The sequence below is a fragment of the Bos mutus genome, chromosome 2, assembly GCF_027580195.1.
Source record: "Bos mutus isolate GX-2022 chromosome 2, NWIPB_WYAK_1.1, whole genome shotgun sequence".
Taxonomy (NCBI): domain Eukaryota; kingdom Metazoa; phylum Chordata; class Mammalia; order Artiodactyla; family Bovidae; genus Bos; species Bos mutus.
Genome location: NC_091618.1, coordinates 62,933,616 through 62,949,104, shown reverse-complemented (window position 1 = coordinate 62,949,104; position 15,489 = coordinate 62,933,616). Strand labels below are relative to the sequence as shown.

The 15,489-nt window shown below is 41.6% G+C and overlaps 1 non-coding gene and 1 pseudogene across 1 annotated transcript; both read left to right on the top strand.

Moving 5' to 3' along the window:
* The window catches only part of LOC102268398 (ubiquitin-conjugating enzyme E2 N-like), a 41,885-nt pseudogene extending 29,798 nt beyond the window's left edge, over positions 1-12,087 (top strand).
* On the top strand, positions 12,070-12,142 carry TRNAL-CAA (transfer RNA leucine (anticodon CAA)). The gene has a single exon. It is a non-coding gene; the product is annotated as a tRNA-Leu (tRNA).
* Positions 12,143-15,489: the final 3,347 nt, after the last annotated feature.

Sequence of the window (15,489 nt, the reverse complement as noted above, 5' to 3'; positions counted from 1 at the left end):
TAGTCCTGTTCTTAAGAGCCTCCTGGCCCCTCTCCACCTGCCACTTTACCCCAGGCTACCCCGCTCCCTTCCTCCCAGGCTAGTCCATCTCCCATAAATCCTAGTTTTCTTCATTTCTTAGGAGGTGGTGTCAGCTCCCCAGAGTTTCTCTCTCAACCCCCGCCCCAGCTCCTGGTCTTGTCTCAGCCCAGCAAGAACTTTCCTTTTCATTTAACCTCACCCACCACTCTTGGAAAAACTGGACTAAAACTCAACATTCAATAAACACAGATCATGACATCCAGTCCCAACAATTCATGGCAAATAGAAGGGGAAAAGTGGAAGCAGTGACAGCAGTGACAGCCTCCCTGCCCTGGGTCCCTCACCTGCTCTCCTGCCTGGTCCGCCGCACCCCCCCCCCAGAATCTCCATCCTGAATGGCTCAGATGGCAAAGTGCAGTGACCCGAGACAGGACCCGAAAGTTCTAGAGGAGTTCATGGAAACTTACAAGGTCACCATTTCATTTCTAAAAATCAAGAAGTTGGAACTCTACTCATATTCTGTAATAACCTATGTGGGAAAAGAATCTGAAAAAGAATGGGTATAACTGAACACCTGTATAGCTGTACACCCGAAACTAAGACAACATTGTAAATCAACTATAGTATAAAATAAAAACTTACTTTTATGTTTTATACATAATTTATACATGCTTTATACATAATTCTTTTCTCCAGAATCTTTATTTTCTCTGTATTTTCCTTTATGTTTTGGGAGTCTGCCTGGCGTCAGAAATACAGATCTGCTGGTAACAATTTCTTATAGATTCTGTATGTCTGAACAAATCCTTTATTTCACCTTAATTTTTAAATACTCTTTGCTGGGTTAGAATTCTAAACTGTTGTTGCTGTTTCTTTACACAATTTTAAATATTTTGACATTTACATAAAATGCCATTCTTTGCATTTTTTTCTGAAGAGAAATTTATTGCAATTCTGATTCTTTTTCATATGTGGCATTGCTTCTTTCCCTGGCCACTTTTTAAATTTTCTCTATATTATTGGTTTTGATCAATGCAATTATAATCTACCTTGATGTAGTTTTATTCAAGTTTCTTGTGCTTGGGGTTCATTGATATTCTTGGTTTGGTGAGTTTATAGTCATAGTTCTATATGAAAAATCTCTAGCCATTGTTTCTTCTTATATATCTTTCATTCTCTTTCTCTCCTTTGAAAATTTCAATTACACTAACATTAGAGTCCAGATGGTCCCCAATGACCACGGTTCAACTGATGATTTTTTGACTTGAGGATGGTGCAGAAGTGATATGCATTCAGTGGAAACCATACTTGGAATTTTGCATTTTCCCAGGTAGGCAGTATGCAGGGTTGTACTCTCTCTTGTATGTGTATGTGCATTCGTAGTTGCTTCAGTAGGGTCCGACTCTGTGACCCCATGGACTGTAGCCCTCCAGGCTCCTCTGTCCATGGGATTCTCCAGGCAAGCATACTAGAGTGGATTGCCTTGCCCTCCTCCAGGGAATCTTCCGGACCCAGGGATCAAACTCCCATGTCTTACATCTCCTGCTTTAGCAGACAAGTTCTTTACCACTGGTGCCACCTGGGAAGCACATGGTACTCTCTCATAATGCTGGGCAAAGGCAGCTAACTGTCCAATGGGAGCCCCTCCAAGAGCAGCAGGTGGGTCTGACCCAGTCTCCTTTCAAATGACTGCTCCTGCCCTGGGTCCTAGAGCATATGATTTCTTATAGCCCTCTGAGTGCTGGCTTTCAAAGCCAAATATTCTTGGGTCTGTTTTTCCCAGTGCAGGATCCCAAAGCTGGGGAACCCAGTGTGGGGCTCAGACCCCTTGCTCTGTAATTGTAATTATTCTCCCACGTGTGGGTCACCCACCCACAGGGAGTGAGGGTCCTGACTAGGCTGAGTTTCTGCCCCTCTTACTCATCTCATTGTTCTTCTTCATACGTTTTAGCTTTGTAAAAAGGTCTAGTCTTCAGGTCTACTCATCTTTAGGTCTTCTAGTCTCATCTTTCTACTAGTCTCTAGGTCTTTCTCATCAATAGCTGCTCTGTAAATACTTGCAGTTTTGATGTCCATGGTGGGAGGTGAACTCGGAGCCTTCCTACTCTGCATCTCGGCCATACTCCTCCTGTTGACGTTCTGAATGGGAGTTCCCCCCATGTAGCAAGATTGGAATCTCTGAGACTCCGGACCTGAGCAGGATTGTGCCCTGGGGTTTGCAGCCCAGTGTTCCTTAGTCATGTCTGCAATAAGGGTTCTGGGATAGAGGTGGGGATCAGTTGCTCCCAACCTCATCCTCCACAGTGGGGGCAGAAGTGAGAGGTGGGTGAGAGGGAGGGAGAGCTGCCATCCCTCCCCTGAGGGACAGGAAGACTCTGTCCCCTGATGCCTGGCTCCCCTTGGTCCAGGAGGTATGGATTGAACTCAGGCCCTGGAAACCATTAATAGATTGAAAATTCATAGATTGAAAGCCATTCATTTGGCCCTTCCCAGACCTGGAGCCTCTGGGGGCAACAGGACACACAGCAAGGAAGCAGAGTCTGGTGGTGGGAGCAGGGGTTTGGAGCCTGACACCATCCTCACTGTGCTGGGATGGATGAATCCTTTCACCTCTCTGAAGCCCAGATTCCTTATCTGTAAACTGAGGATAATAACATACTGACTTTAGAACAGTATAGAGGTTCCATAAAAAATTAAAAATACAAATACCGTCTGACTCTGCAATCCCATTCCTGGGCATGTAACCAGAGAAAACTATAGTTCAAAAAGGTATATGTACCCCAATATTCACAGCATTATTTACAATAACCAAAACATGAAAACAACCTAAATGTCCATCAACAGAGGAATAGATAAATAAAATGCAGTACATATACACAATAAAATATTACTCAGCCATGAAAATGAATGAAATAATGCCATTTGCTGCAACATGGATGGACCTACAGATGATCATACTAAGTGAAGTAAATCAGACAGAAAGATAAATTTCATATGATACTGCTTATATGTCTGCATTGACTATCTGGTGATGTCCATGTGTAGAGTCTTTCTTCTCTTCTGTTGTTGGAAGAGGGTGTTTTCTATGACCAGTGCGTTCTCTTGGAAAAACTCTGTTAGCCTTTCAGTTCAGTTCAGTTCAGTCGATCAGTTGTGTCCGACTCTTTGCGACCCCATGGACTATAGCACTTCCCTGTCCATCACCAACTCCTGAAGCTTACTCAAACTCATGTCCATCGAGTCAGTGATGCCATCCAACCATCTCATCCTCTGTCGCCCCCTTCTCCTCCTGCCATCAGTCTTCCCCAGCATGGGGGTTTTTCTAGTGAGTTAGCACTTCACATTAGGTGGCCAAAGTATTGGAGTTTCAGCTTCAGCATCAGTTGTTCCAATGAGTATTCAGGACTGATCTTTAAGATTGACTGGTTGGATCTCCTTGCAGTCCAAGGGACTCTCAAGAGTCCTCTCCAACACCACAGTTAAAAAGCATCAATTCCTTGGCACTCAGCTTTCTTTATAGTCCAGCTCTCATAGCCATACATGACTACCAGAAAAAAAAAAAGCTTTGACTAGACGGACCTTTGTAGGCAAAGTAATCTCTCTGCGTTTTAATATGCTGTCTAGGTTAAGCATAGCTTTTCTTCCAAAGAGCAAGTGTCTTTTAATTTCATGGCTGCAGTCACCATCTGCAGTGATTTTGGAGCCCAAGGAAATAAAGTCTGTCACTGTTTCCATTGTTCTCCCATCTATTTGCCATGAAGTGATGGGAACAGATGCCATGATCTTGTTTTCTGATTGTTGGGTTTTCGCCAACTTTTCCCCTCTTTTCTTTTGCTTTCATCAAGATGCTCTTTAGTTCCTCTTCACTTTCTGCCATAAGGGTGGTGTCATCTGCATATATGAGGTTATTAATACTTCTCCAGGCAATTTTGATTCCAGCTTGTGCTTCATCCATTCCGGCATTTCACATGATGTACTCTGCATAGAAGTTAAATAATCAGGGTGACAGTATATACCCTTGATGTACTCCTTTCCCAATTTGGAACCAGTCCATTGTTCCATGTCTGGTTCTAACTGTTGTTTCTTGACCTGCGTACAGATTTCTCAGGAGGCAGGTCAGGTGGTCTGGTAGGCCCATCTCTTTAGGAATTTTCCACAGTTTGTTATGATCCACATAGTCAAAGGCTTTGGCTTAATCAATAAGCCAGAAGGAGATTTTTTTCTGGAACTCTCTTGCTTTTTCGATGATCCAACGGATGTTGGCAATTTGATCTCTGGTTCCTCTGCCTGTTCTAAATCCAGCTTGAACATCTGGAGGTTCATGATTCACATACTGGTGAAGCCTGTCTTGGAGAATTTTGAGCATTACTTTGCTGGCATGTGAGATGAGTACAGTTGGGCGGTAGTTTGAACATTCTTTGGCATTGCCTTTCTTTGGGATTAGAATGAAAACTGACTTTTTCCAGGCCTGTGGCCACTCCTGAGTTTTCCAAATTTGCTGGCATACTGAGTGCAATACTGTAACAGCATCATCTTTTAGGATTTGAAATAGCTTAGCTGGAATTCCACCAGCTCCTCTAGCTTTGTTCATAGTGATGCTTCCTAAGGCCCACTTGTCTTCACATTCCAGGATATCTGGCTCTAGGTCAGTGATCACACCATCATGGTTATCTCAGTCATGAAGATATTTTTTGTATAGTTCTTCTGTGTATTCTTGCCACTTCTTAATATCTCCTGATGCTGTTAGGTCCATACAATTTCTGTCCTTTATTGAGCCCATCATTGCATGAAATATTCCCTTGGTATCTCTAATTTTCTTGAAGAGATCTCTAGTCTTTCCCATTCTGTTTTCCTCTATTTCTTTGCATTGATCACCAAGAAAGGCTTTCTTATCTCTCCTTGCTATTCTTTGGAACTCTGCATTCAAATGGGTATATCTTTCCTTTTCTCCTTTGCCTTTCACTTCTCTTTTTTTCATAGCTGTTTGTAAGGCCTCCTCAGACAACCATTTTGCCTTTCTGCATTTCTTTTTCTTGGGGATGGTCTTGATCACTGCCTCCTGTACAATGTTATGAACCTCCACCCATAGTTCTTCAGGCACTCTGTCTATTAGATCTAATCCCTTGAATCTATTTGCCACTTCCACTGTATAATCATAAGGGATTTGATTTGTGTCATGCCTGAATGGTCTGGTGGCTTTCCCTACTTTCTTCAGTTTAAGTCTATTAGCCTTTGCCCTGCTTCATTTTGTACTCCAAGAAAAAATTTGCCTGTTACTCCAGGTCTCTTGACTTCCTACTTTTGCATTCCAGTCCCCTGTGATGAAAAGGACATCTTTTTTGGGTGTTAGTTCTAGAAGGTCTTGTAGGTCTTCATAGAACCATTCAACTTCAGCTTCTTCAGCATCACTGGTTGGGGCATAGGTTTGAATTACTGTGATATTGAATGGTTTGCCTTGGAAATGAACAGAGATCATTCTGTCATTTTTGAGACTGCACCCAAGAACTGCTTTTTGAAGTCTTTTGTTGACTATGATGGCTACTCCATTTCTTCTAAGGGATTCTTGCCCACAGCAGTAGGTATACAGGTCATCTGAATTAAATTTGCCCATTCCAGTCCATTTTAGTTTACAGATTCCTAAAATGCCGATGTTCACTCTTGCCATCTCCTGTTTGATCACTTCTAATTTACCTTGATTCATGAACCCAATATTCCAGGTTCCTATGCAATATTGCTCTTTACAGTATCGGACTTTTCTTCCATCACCAGTCACATCCACAACTGGGCGTTGTTTTTGCTTTGGCTCCATCTCTTCATTCTCTCTGGAGTTATTTCTCCACTCTTCTCCAGTAGCATATTGGGCACCTGCCAACCTGGGGAGTTCATACTTCAATGTCATATCTTTTTATCTTTTCATACTGTTCATGGGGTTCTCAACACAAGAATACTGAAGCAGTTTGCTATTCCCTTCTCCAGTGGACCACGTTTTATTAGAACTCTCCACCATGACCCATCCACCCTGGGTGGTCCTACACAGCATGGCTCAGAGTTTCATTGAGTTTTAGACAAGGCTGTGGTCCATGTGATCAATTTGATTAGCTTTCTGTGATTGTGGTTTTCATTCTGTCTGCCCTCTGGATAAGAGACTGTGGGGGGAAACTGGGTCTTGTTCTGATGGGTGGGGCCATGCTCAGTAAATCTTAAATCCAATTTTCTATTGATGGGCGGGGCTGTGTTCCCTCCCTGTTATTTGACTTGTGATCAAACTATAGTGGAGGTGGTGAAGATAATGGCAACCTCCTTCAAAAGGCAGGGCAAAGGCTAACAGTTTTGCACTAGTCATAGCAAACACCCTCTTCCAACAACACAAGAGAAGACTCTATACATGGACATAACCAGATCAGTTCAGTTCAGTTCAATCTCTCAGTTGTGTCTGACTCTTTGTGACCCATGAACTGCAGCACACCAGGCCTCCCTGTCCATCACCAACTCCCGGAGTTCACTCAAATTCATGTCCATGGAGGCGGTGATGCCTTCCAAGCATCTCATTGTCTGTCGTCCCCGCCTCCTCCTGCTCTCAATCTTTCCCAGCATCAGGGTCTTTTCAAATAAGTTAGCTCTTCATATCAGGTGGCCAAAGTATTGGAGTTTCAGCTTCAACATCAGTCCTTCCAATGAATACCAGATGGTCAATACCAAAATCAGGTTGATTATATTCTTTGCAGCCAAAGCTGGAGAAGCTCTAAATAGTCAGCAAAAACAAGACTGGGAGCAGATTGTGGCTCAGATCATGAACTCCTTACTGCCAAATTCAGACTTAAATTGAAAAAAGGAGGGAAAACCCCCAGACCATTCAGGTATGACACAAATCAAATCCCTTATGATTATACAGTGGAAGTGGCAAATAGATTCAAGGGATTAGATCTAATAGACAGAGTGCCTGAAGAACTATGGGTGGAGGTTCATAACATTGTACAGGAGGCAGTGATCAAGACCATCCCCAAGAAAAAGAAATGCAGAAAGGCAAAATGGTTGTCTGAGGAGGCCTTACAAACAGCTATGAAAAAAAGAGAAGTGAAAGGCAAAGGAGAAAAGGAAAGATATACCCATTTGAATGCAGAGTTCCAAAGAATAGCAAGGAGAGATAAGAAAGCCTTTCTTGGTGATCAATGCATAGAAATAGAGGAAAACAGAATGGGAAAGACTAGAGATCTCTTCAAGAAAATTAGAGATACCAAGGGAACATTTCATGCAACAATGGGCACAATAAAGGACAGAAATTGTATAGACCTAACAGCATCAAGAGATATTAAGAAGAGATGGCAAGAATACACAGAAGAACTATACAAAAAATATCTTCATGACTGAGATAACCATGATGGTGTGATCACTGACCTAGAGCCAGACATCCTGGAATGTGAAGACAAGTGGGCCTTAGGAAGCATCACAAAGCTAGAGGAGCTGGTGGAATTCCAGCTAAGCTATTTCAAATCCTAAAAGATGATGCTGTTACAGTATTGCACTCAGTATGCCAGCAAATTTGGAAAACTCAGGAGTGGCCACAGGCCTGGAAAAAGTCAGTTTTCATTCTAATCCCAAAGAAAGGCAATGCCAAAGAATGTTCAAACTACCGCCCAACTGTACTCATCTCACATGCCAGCAAAGTAATGCTCAAAATTTTCCAAGACAGGCTTCACCAGTATGTGAATCATGAACCTCCAGATGTTCAAGCTGGATTTAGAACAGGCAGAGGAACCAGAGATCAAATTGCCAACATCTGTTGGATCATCGAAAAAGCAAGAGAGTTCCAGAAAAAAATCTCCTTCTGGCTTATTGATTAAGCCAAAGCCTTTGACTATGTGGATCATAACAAACTGTGGAAAATTCCTAAAGAGATGGGCATACCAGACCACCTGACCTGCCTTCTGAGAAATCTGAGAAGCAACAGTTAGAACCAGACATGGAACAATGGACTGGTTCCAAATTGGGAAAGGAGTACATCAAGGCTGTATATTGTCATCCTGCTTATTTAACTTCTATGCAGAGCACATCATGTGAAATGCCAGAGTGGATGAAGCACAAGCTGGAATCAAGATTGCCAGGAGAAGTATTAATAACCTCATATATGCAGATGACACCACCCTTGTCACAGAAAGTGAAGAGAAACTAAAGAGCATCTTGATGAAAGAGAAAGAAGAGAGTGAAAAAGCTGACTTAAAACTCAACATTAAAAAAACTAATATCATGGCATCCAATCCCATCATTTCATGGCAAATAGATGGGGAAACAATGGAAATGGTAAGAGACTTTATTTCCTTGGGCTCCAAAATCACTGCAGGTGGTGAGTAAAGCCATGAAAGATGCTTGTTCTTTGGCAGAAAAGCTATGACCAACAGAGACAGCATATTAAGAAGCAGAGATATTACTTTGCCAACAAAGATCTGTCTAGTCAAAGCTATGGTTTTTCCAGTAGTCAGGTATGAATGTGAGTGTTGGGCTATAAAGAAAGCTGAGCCCTGAAGAATCGATGCTTTGAACTGTGGTGTTGGAGAAAACTCTTGAGAGTCCCTTGGACTGCAAGGAGATCCAACCAGTCAATCCCAAAGGAGATTAGTCCTGAACATTCATTGGAAGGACAGATGCTGAAGCTGAAACTCCCATACTTTGGCCACCTGATGCAAAGAATTGACTCATTGGAAAAGACTCTAATGTTGGGAAAGATTGAAGGCAGAAGGAGAAGGTGATGACAGAGGATAAGATGATTGGATGGCATTACTGACTCGATGGACATGAGTCTGAGCAAGCTCCAGGAGTTGGTGATGAACAGGGAGGGGTGGTGCGCTGCAGTCCATGGGATCACAAAGAATCAGACATGACTAAGAGACTGAAATGAACTGAACTGAACTGTTATAACTACATATAAAATGATACATAAATCTTAAAAAATGATACAAACCCACACCTCCTGCTTGGTAGGCAGATTCTTTAACGCTGAACCACCAGGGAAGCCCGTAAAGTAATTATATGCCAAGAAAAAATAATCTTTTGTAAAAATCTGAGAGTGGAATGTGCCTGGTTCACCAGCTCTGAGACTTGAGGCACGTGTCTGAGCCTTCATGTCCTCATCACCAAAATGCCGTCCTTCTCTCCTCTCCTTGTGCTGCTGCGGCTGGGACTCTGAAAGCACACTTCTGCATCGCCAGCATCAGCCCATGAGGACACTGAGGGAGGGTGCAGGGCTGAAGGGGAGGATTGGACTTATCCCCCATGTCTGCTTTATGTTCCAGCAGCATGTTTCACCCCCGCAGCCAGAGATCCTTCCCATAGCAACAGTGGGATCCACTTTGCAGTTTTCCAGCCCTCATAGAACTAGCCTCTTGGTGCTGTATCTCGGAGACTCCAACTCCATACTGGCAGCATGTCCTACACTTCAGGGACCTGAGCGTCAGCCCCACGGGGCCTCTCTTCCAACTAAATTAACTAATTGAAAGTATTAAGTTTTAATAATCTAATCTCATCCATCAATTCCCCTGCCCTAGGGTACTAGAAACTTCCAGCAGTTATTACCTCATCAATAACTTAGTTTCCTTCTTACTTTTTCAGTTACCCAATTAACAATTTTTTATCTGGTTTAGGACATTTAAATGAATTTCTGATATAAATAAGTATTATGACTTCTATCTCCTAACAGGTCCTGACTGATCCTTCAGGGTATTAAAGCATACTTCTTATGGATATGAGGATTAAATTAAACAGATTTTACATGATGCCAGGCATGTACGACATCTTCAATTCACATTAGTCCTGTCCTTCCTTCTGGAACACTGTTGAATCATATGGTGCCAACCCATTTTCAAAAATCTTAATTTTCCCCTATTGTTGTTGTTCTGACAGAACAACACTCAATAGCATCTTACTCTTTGCCATCCCAAGGACTGCAGCACACCAGGCTCCCTTGTCCTTCACTGTCTCCTGGAGCTTGCTCAAACTCTTGTCCATTGAGTTGATGATTTCCATCTAACCGTCTCACCCTCTGTTGCCGCCTGCCCTCCCGCCTTCAATCTTTCCCAGCATTTTCCTTACTGAAATGTCTAAAAGTACAGGTTTGGAGACAAATAGACTTGTGCTTGAATCCCAGCTTTGCTGCTTACTGTGTAACATTGGGCAGTCCTTCATGTTTGAAGCCTCATCTAACAAGCGTAAATGATAAGAACAGCACTTCTGGAATTGCTGTAAGGATCACATGACTAATGTTTGTCGACTATGTCCGGCACAGAGCAGCAGTTAGAAAACAATACCTGTTATGGTCGTTCTCTTAACCATTACTTGTGTTGCACGCTTTCGAACTGCCTCTCCTTCCTAAACACACTTCCCAGATGAGTGTCTGTTAAAACCTTGATGCCCAGCCAGGATGCAATGCTGCACCCAAGGTCTGACCAGAGCAGAGAGGGCAGGTCATGACTTCTTATGGTCAAAATGCTCTGCTCTATATGATGGGAACTGAAATCTCAGTCTGTGGCCACTTTATTTGTTTGCACCTCCAGTGTAGCAATACTATTGTATCCGTCTAGGTTACTTGGGAGCAACAGAAAATATTTAGAGCTGAATTATGCAAATCAAAAAAATAGTCAACACACACTGGAATTCTTAGAACATTGTGATGACACTTTTAAGTCTTCCCAAATTGTCCTACAGAGAAACAAAGACCCATAGGCAATATCTATAGCAAAAAACACATGATAAGGTCTCCCCAATGATCTCTTGATATGAGGGCTTGGGAACAACCCAATAGTAGCTAGGAGAACTGGATGGGGTCTACTTTGGGGCAGAAGGAAGCATAAGGAGGCAACTGGACTTCCAATGGCCCACAGTCACTAGGCTAACTAACTGGAAAGCACTGTGGGCCAGTCTGAGAACTAGGAAGGCTTTGAAGGATCCAATATGGGGCGAGTGCACTGGTCCATGTGGGAGAGCTGATAGCACTGGAGCAGCATAGGCCCTTAAACTTATGAAATGTAACAAATGAAAGTTCTTTTCCAAAACAAAGATCCAGACTAAGAAGAAACAGACAGCAGTAGAATCCAAATTGAGCTGAATAAGGACAGTAAAAGGAAAGAAAAAAAAAGTCCAGATAAAAGTAGAGGAGGGGAACAGAACACTCAGATCTCCAAGAGCGTGAGACCATGTTTTTATCACTTTGTGAAAACAATATTAGAGGGACCTGTGGGGAGAGGAGGGTCTTCCCCAGAGGTTCAGTGGTAAATATTTCACCTGCAGTACGGGAGACCCAGGTTCGATCCCTGGGTCAGGAAGATCCCCTGGAGGAGGTCATGGCAACCCACTCCAGTATTCTTGCCTGGAGAATCCCATGGACAGAGGAGTCTGGCAGGCTACAGCGCATGGGGTCACAAAGAGTTGGACATGACTGAAACTGCTGGGCGTGCACACACACATGCAGGGAGAGGAGACCAGAGACCTGGCTTGGGATCTGACAAGATGGCTACGATGCCCTAGGGATTGTTGAGGAAACCCATTACTTGCTGGCTGGACCAGTTCCTGGCATCAAAGCAGAACCAGATGAGAGCAATCAATGTCTGTTATTTTAATGTGGCCATTGCTGGCCCCAGGGTTCCCCTTTGAAGGAGGGACATTTAAATGTGAACTATTCCTTCCAGAAGAATAGCCAATGGCAGCCCCTAAAGTATGTTTCATGACCAAAATTTAGCATCCTAATGTAGACAAGTTGGGAAGAATATGTTTAGATATTCTGAGTAGTCCCCAGCCCTGCAGATCAGTACTGTTCTGTCATCCATCCTGGCTTTGTTAAGTGCTTCCAATCCAGATGATCCATTAGTAAATGATGTGTCTCAGCAGTGAAAGACTTGACAAAGCTCAAGCCATAGAAGCAGCTCAAGCATGGACTTGGCTTGGACTCGGCTATATGCCAACATGAATAATATTTATATTAATTGGATCATCAAGTCTTCATCACTTCTCTTGTTCTGCCAAGATGTCTTTCTTTTTGGTTTGATTTTAATGGACACGTCTGCCTTCTTAGCTCAGTAGGCAGTGCATCAGTCTCAAAATCTGAAGGTCCTGAGTTCAAGCCTCAGATAGGGCAGTTTGTTTGGGCTTCCCTGATAGCTCAGTTGGTAAAGAACAAACCTGCAATGAAGGAGACCTGGGTTCAATCCCTGGACTGTATAGTCCATGGGGTCACAAACAGTCAGACACGACTGAGTGAACTTCATTTCACTTTAATGGACACAGTCTTGGAAATATTGCAGATTAAAAGCCCAGACACCTTTTATCCTTTGGTGATTAAATGCACATTAGCATATCTGTGTCTCCTCCTGACTCACTGCTGTAAAGCATGAGCAGAGGCTAGAAAGACACCAGGATTGTTGTGAAACATTTCAAAGCAGTGCACCTCTCTTCAATTCATCTATCCATCACTGTTTAAGTATAAAGCACTGTGAATGAAGGGAATGGCCAGGGTTTGCTGCCAAGGTAATGGGTGTTTTTCTCTATTACTTTTTGAGCTTGTGAGAGTAGTTTTATTTTAATTTTATCGACTCCTTCCCTTTAATAGTGATCCAATTTCACTGGTTAAACAGCTAACCATTCTTTAGAATATGCTCTCTATTTATTTAGTTGTCACAGATGGATAGGCTTAATTGTTTGAGCCAAAATGGGAACATCAAACAAACATCACAGCCCTCACCAATAACACTATGACTTTGCTATCAAGCGTAGACTCCACCTTTCATGTAAAAGCTTGTGACCGTATAGTATGATTTGTCTGGAAACTTCTGTAAGTCTTACGTTTTAGCAAAATATTTTTGTTATTCTAAAAAAAAAAAAAAAGAGGAAACTCTACAGGGATGAAGCCAAAAAAGATATTCTGGTGCACACAGCCTAAAAAGAAGAAAAATGCATTGCATATAGAAAGTGAGCAATAGAAAAAAGTCAGTTCAAATCCCATAGGATGATAATTCTGAAGAAACAAGAGAATGAGAAGAATTACATGTACATATAATAATATATAAGAATCAGAGAAAAAATATCCCCCAGAGACAATAAAACATACCAGAAAGATATGTATGCAAGAGATAGAAATTATAACCTAACATTAAAAAAAACAAGCTTTGTTTCCAGTTTTTTAAGGAATCTCCACACTGTTCTCCATAGTGGCTGTACTAGTTTGCATTCCCACCAACAGTGTAAGAGGATTCCTTTTTCTCCACACCCTCTCCAGCATTTATTGCTTGTAGACTTTTGGATCGCAGCCATTCTGACTGGCGTGAAATGGTACCTCATTGTGGTTTTGATTTGCATTTCTCTGATAATGAGTGATGTTGAGCATCATTTCGTGTGTTTGTTAGCCATCTGTATGTCTTCTTTGGAGAAATGTCTATTTAGTTCTTTGGCCCATTTTTTGATTGGGTTGTTTATTTTTCTGGAATTGAGCTGTAGGAGTTGCTTGTATATTTTTGAGATTAGTTGTTTGTCGGTTGCTTCATTTGCTATTATTTTCTTCCATTCTGAAGGCTGTCTTTTCACCTTGCTTATAGTTTCCTTTGTTGTGCAGAAGCTTTTAATTTTAATTATTTTTAATTTATTTTTATTTTATTTTATTTATAAATTTTATTTATTTTTGCTTTTATTTCCAATATTCTGGGAGGTGGGTCATAGAGGATCCTGCTGTGATTTCCCAGCAGTCCCACTGCTGGGCATACACACCAAGGAAACCAGAATTGAAAGAGACACGTGTACCCCAATGTTCATCGCAGCACTGTTTATAATAGCCAGGACATGGAAGCAACCTAGATGTCCATCAGCAGATGAATGGATAAGAAAGTTGTGGTACATATACACAATGGAGTATTACTCAGCAATTAAAAAGAATACATTTGAATCAGTTCTAATGAGGTGGATGAAACTGGAGCCTATTATACAGAGTGAAGTAAGCCAGAAAGAAAAACACCAGTACAATATACTAATGCATATATATGGAATTTAGAAAGATGGTAACGATAACCCTGTAGGCGAGACAGCAAAAGAGACACAGATGTATAGAACAGTCTTTTGGACTCTGTGGGAGAGGGAGAGGGTGGGATGATTTGGGGGAATGGCGTAGAAACATGTATAATATCATATAAGAAATGAATCGCCAGTCCAGGTTCCATACAGGATCCTTGGGGCTGGTGCACTGGGATGACCCGGAGGGATTCGTACGGGGAGGGAGGTGGGAGGGGGGGGTTCAGGATGGGGAACACATGTACGCCCGTGGCGGATTCATGTTGATGTGTGGCAGAACCAATACAATATTGTAAAGTAATTAGCCTCCAATTAAAATAAATAAATTAAAAAAAAATGAAAAAACAAGCTAAAATGTACTATGAAAATGATAAAGGTATTTAAGAAAAGTATAAATTCAAATCAGAAAATCTTATAAATGAGGTGACTGGAAACTCGGAAGCTTTGAAAAGAGGAGTGACAGAATTCAGAGCATAACTAGAGAAAATAGTGTTATTTTAAAATGAAGTCTAAAATGAAGAAATACAAGAAAGAGCAACACAATAATGCCTTAAGATAAATACAACATGGAAAGGAAGACATATTTAAAAATATTTTAAAAGAGATAGAAAGTATTGAGAGAAAAACAATAGAGACTACCATGGTGGTTCAGTGGTTAAGAATCTTCCTGCCAATTCAGGGGACACAGGTTCAATCCCTGGTCAGGGAACTAATATCCCACATGCCTCAGAGCACTAAGCCCAAGTGCTGCAAAAAGAGAAGCCTCAGTGATGAGAAGTTCGAACACCATAGCTAGAGAGTAGCTTCTGCTCATTGTAACTAGAGAAAGCCCATATGCAGCTACAAAAAACCAATGCAGCCAAAAATAAATTTAAAAAATAAAAATGATAGATAATAAAGATAAGCAAAGATACAACATATGTATAATAAGGGGCTTTTCAAGACATGCATGAAAGCAAAGGAAAAAAAACCACAAAGACTAAAACATATAACTTAAGAAAACATTCCTGAAGTAATAGAATTTGTGACTACATAGTACAAGAACATACCACAGTCTTAAAGAGAATAACCTATGTGGCCAGTATCAAGACGTATTCTGATAAAATTATGAGGCTTTATGAAAAAGTTATTTCAGGCATCCTGGCAAAAAGACCAAGCTACTCAAAAGGGAATTATAGCCACATTATCATCAGAATTTTTGACAGCCAGAAGACAATGGAGTAACTTATCTAACATATGCAAAAAAGGTAAGTCACAGATTTTACACCAACCTAATAAATCTCTATGTAACAAGACCATAGAAAATTGTTATGAACATAATAACTCAGGGAATACTGTTCTACAGCCCTTCCTGGGGGGCCGTTTGAGGAATAAGCTTTCCCAAAACACTGGGAAGGCATGTTGGAGTAATAGGGACCAAATTTACCC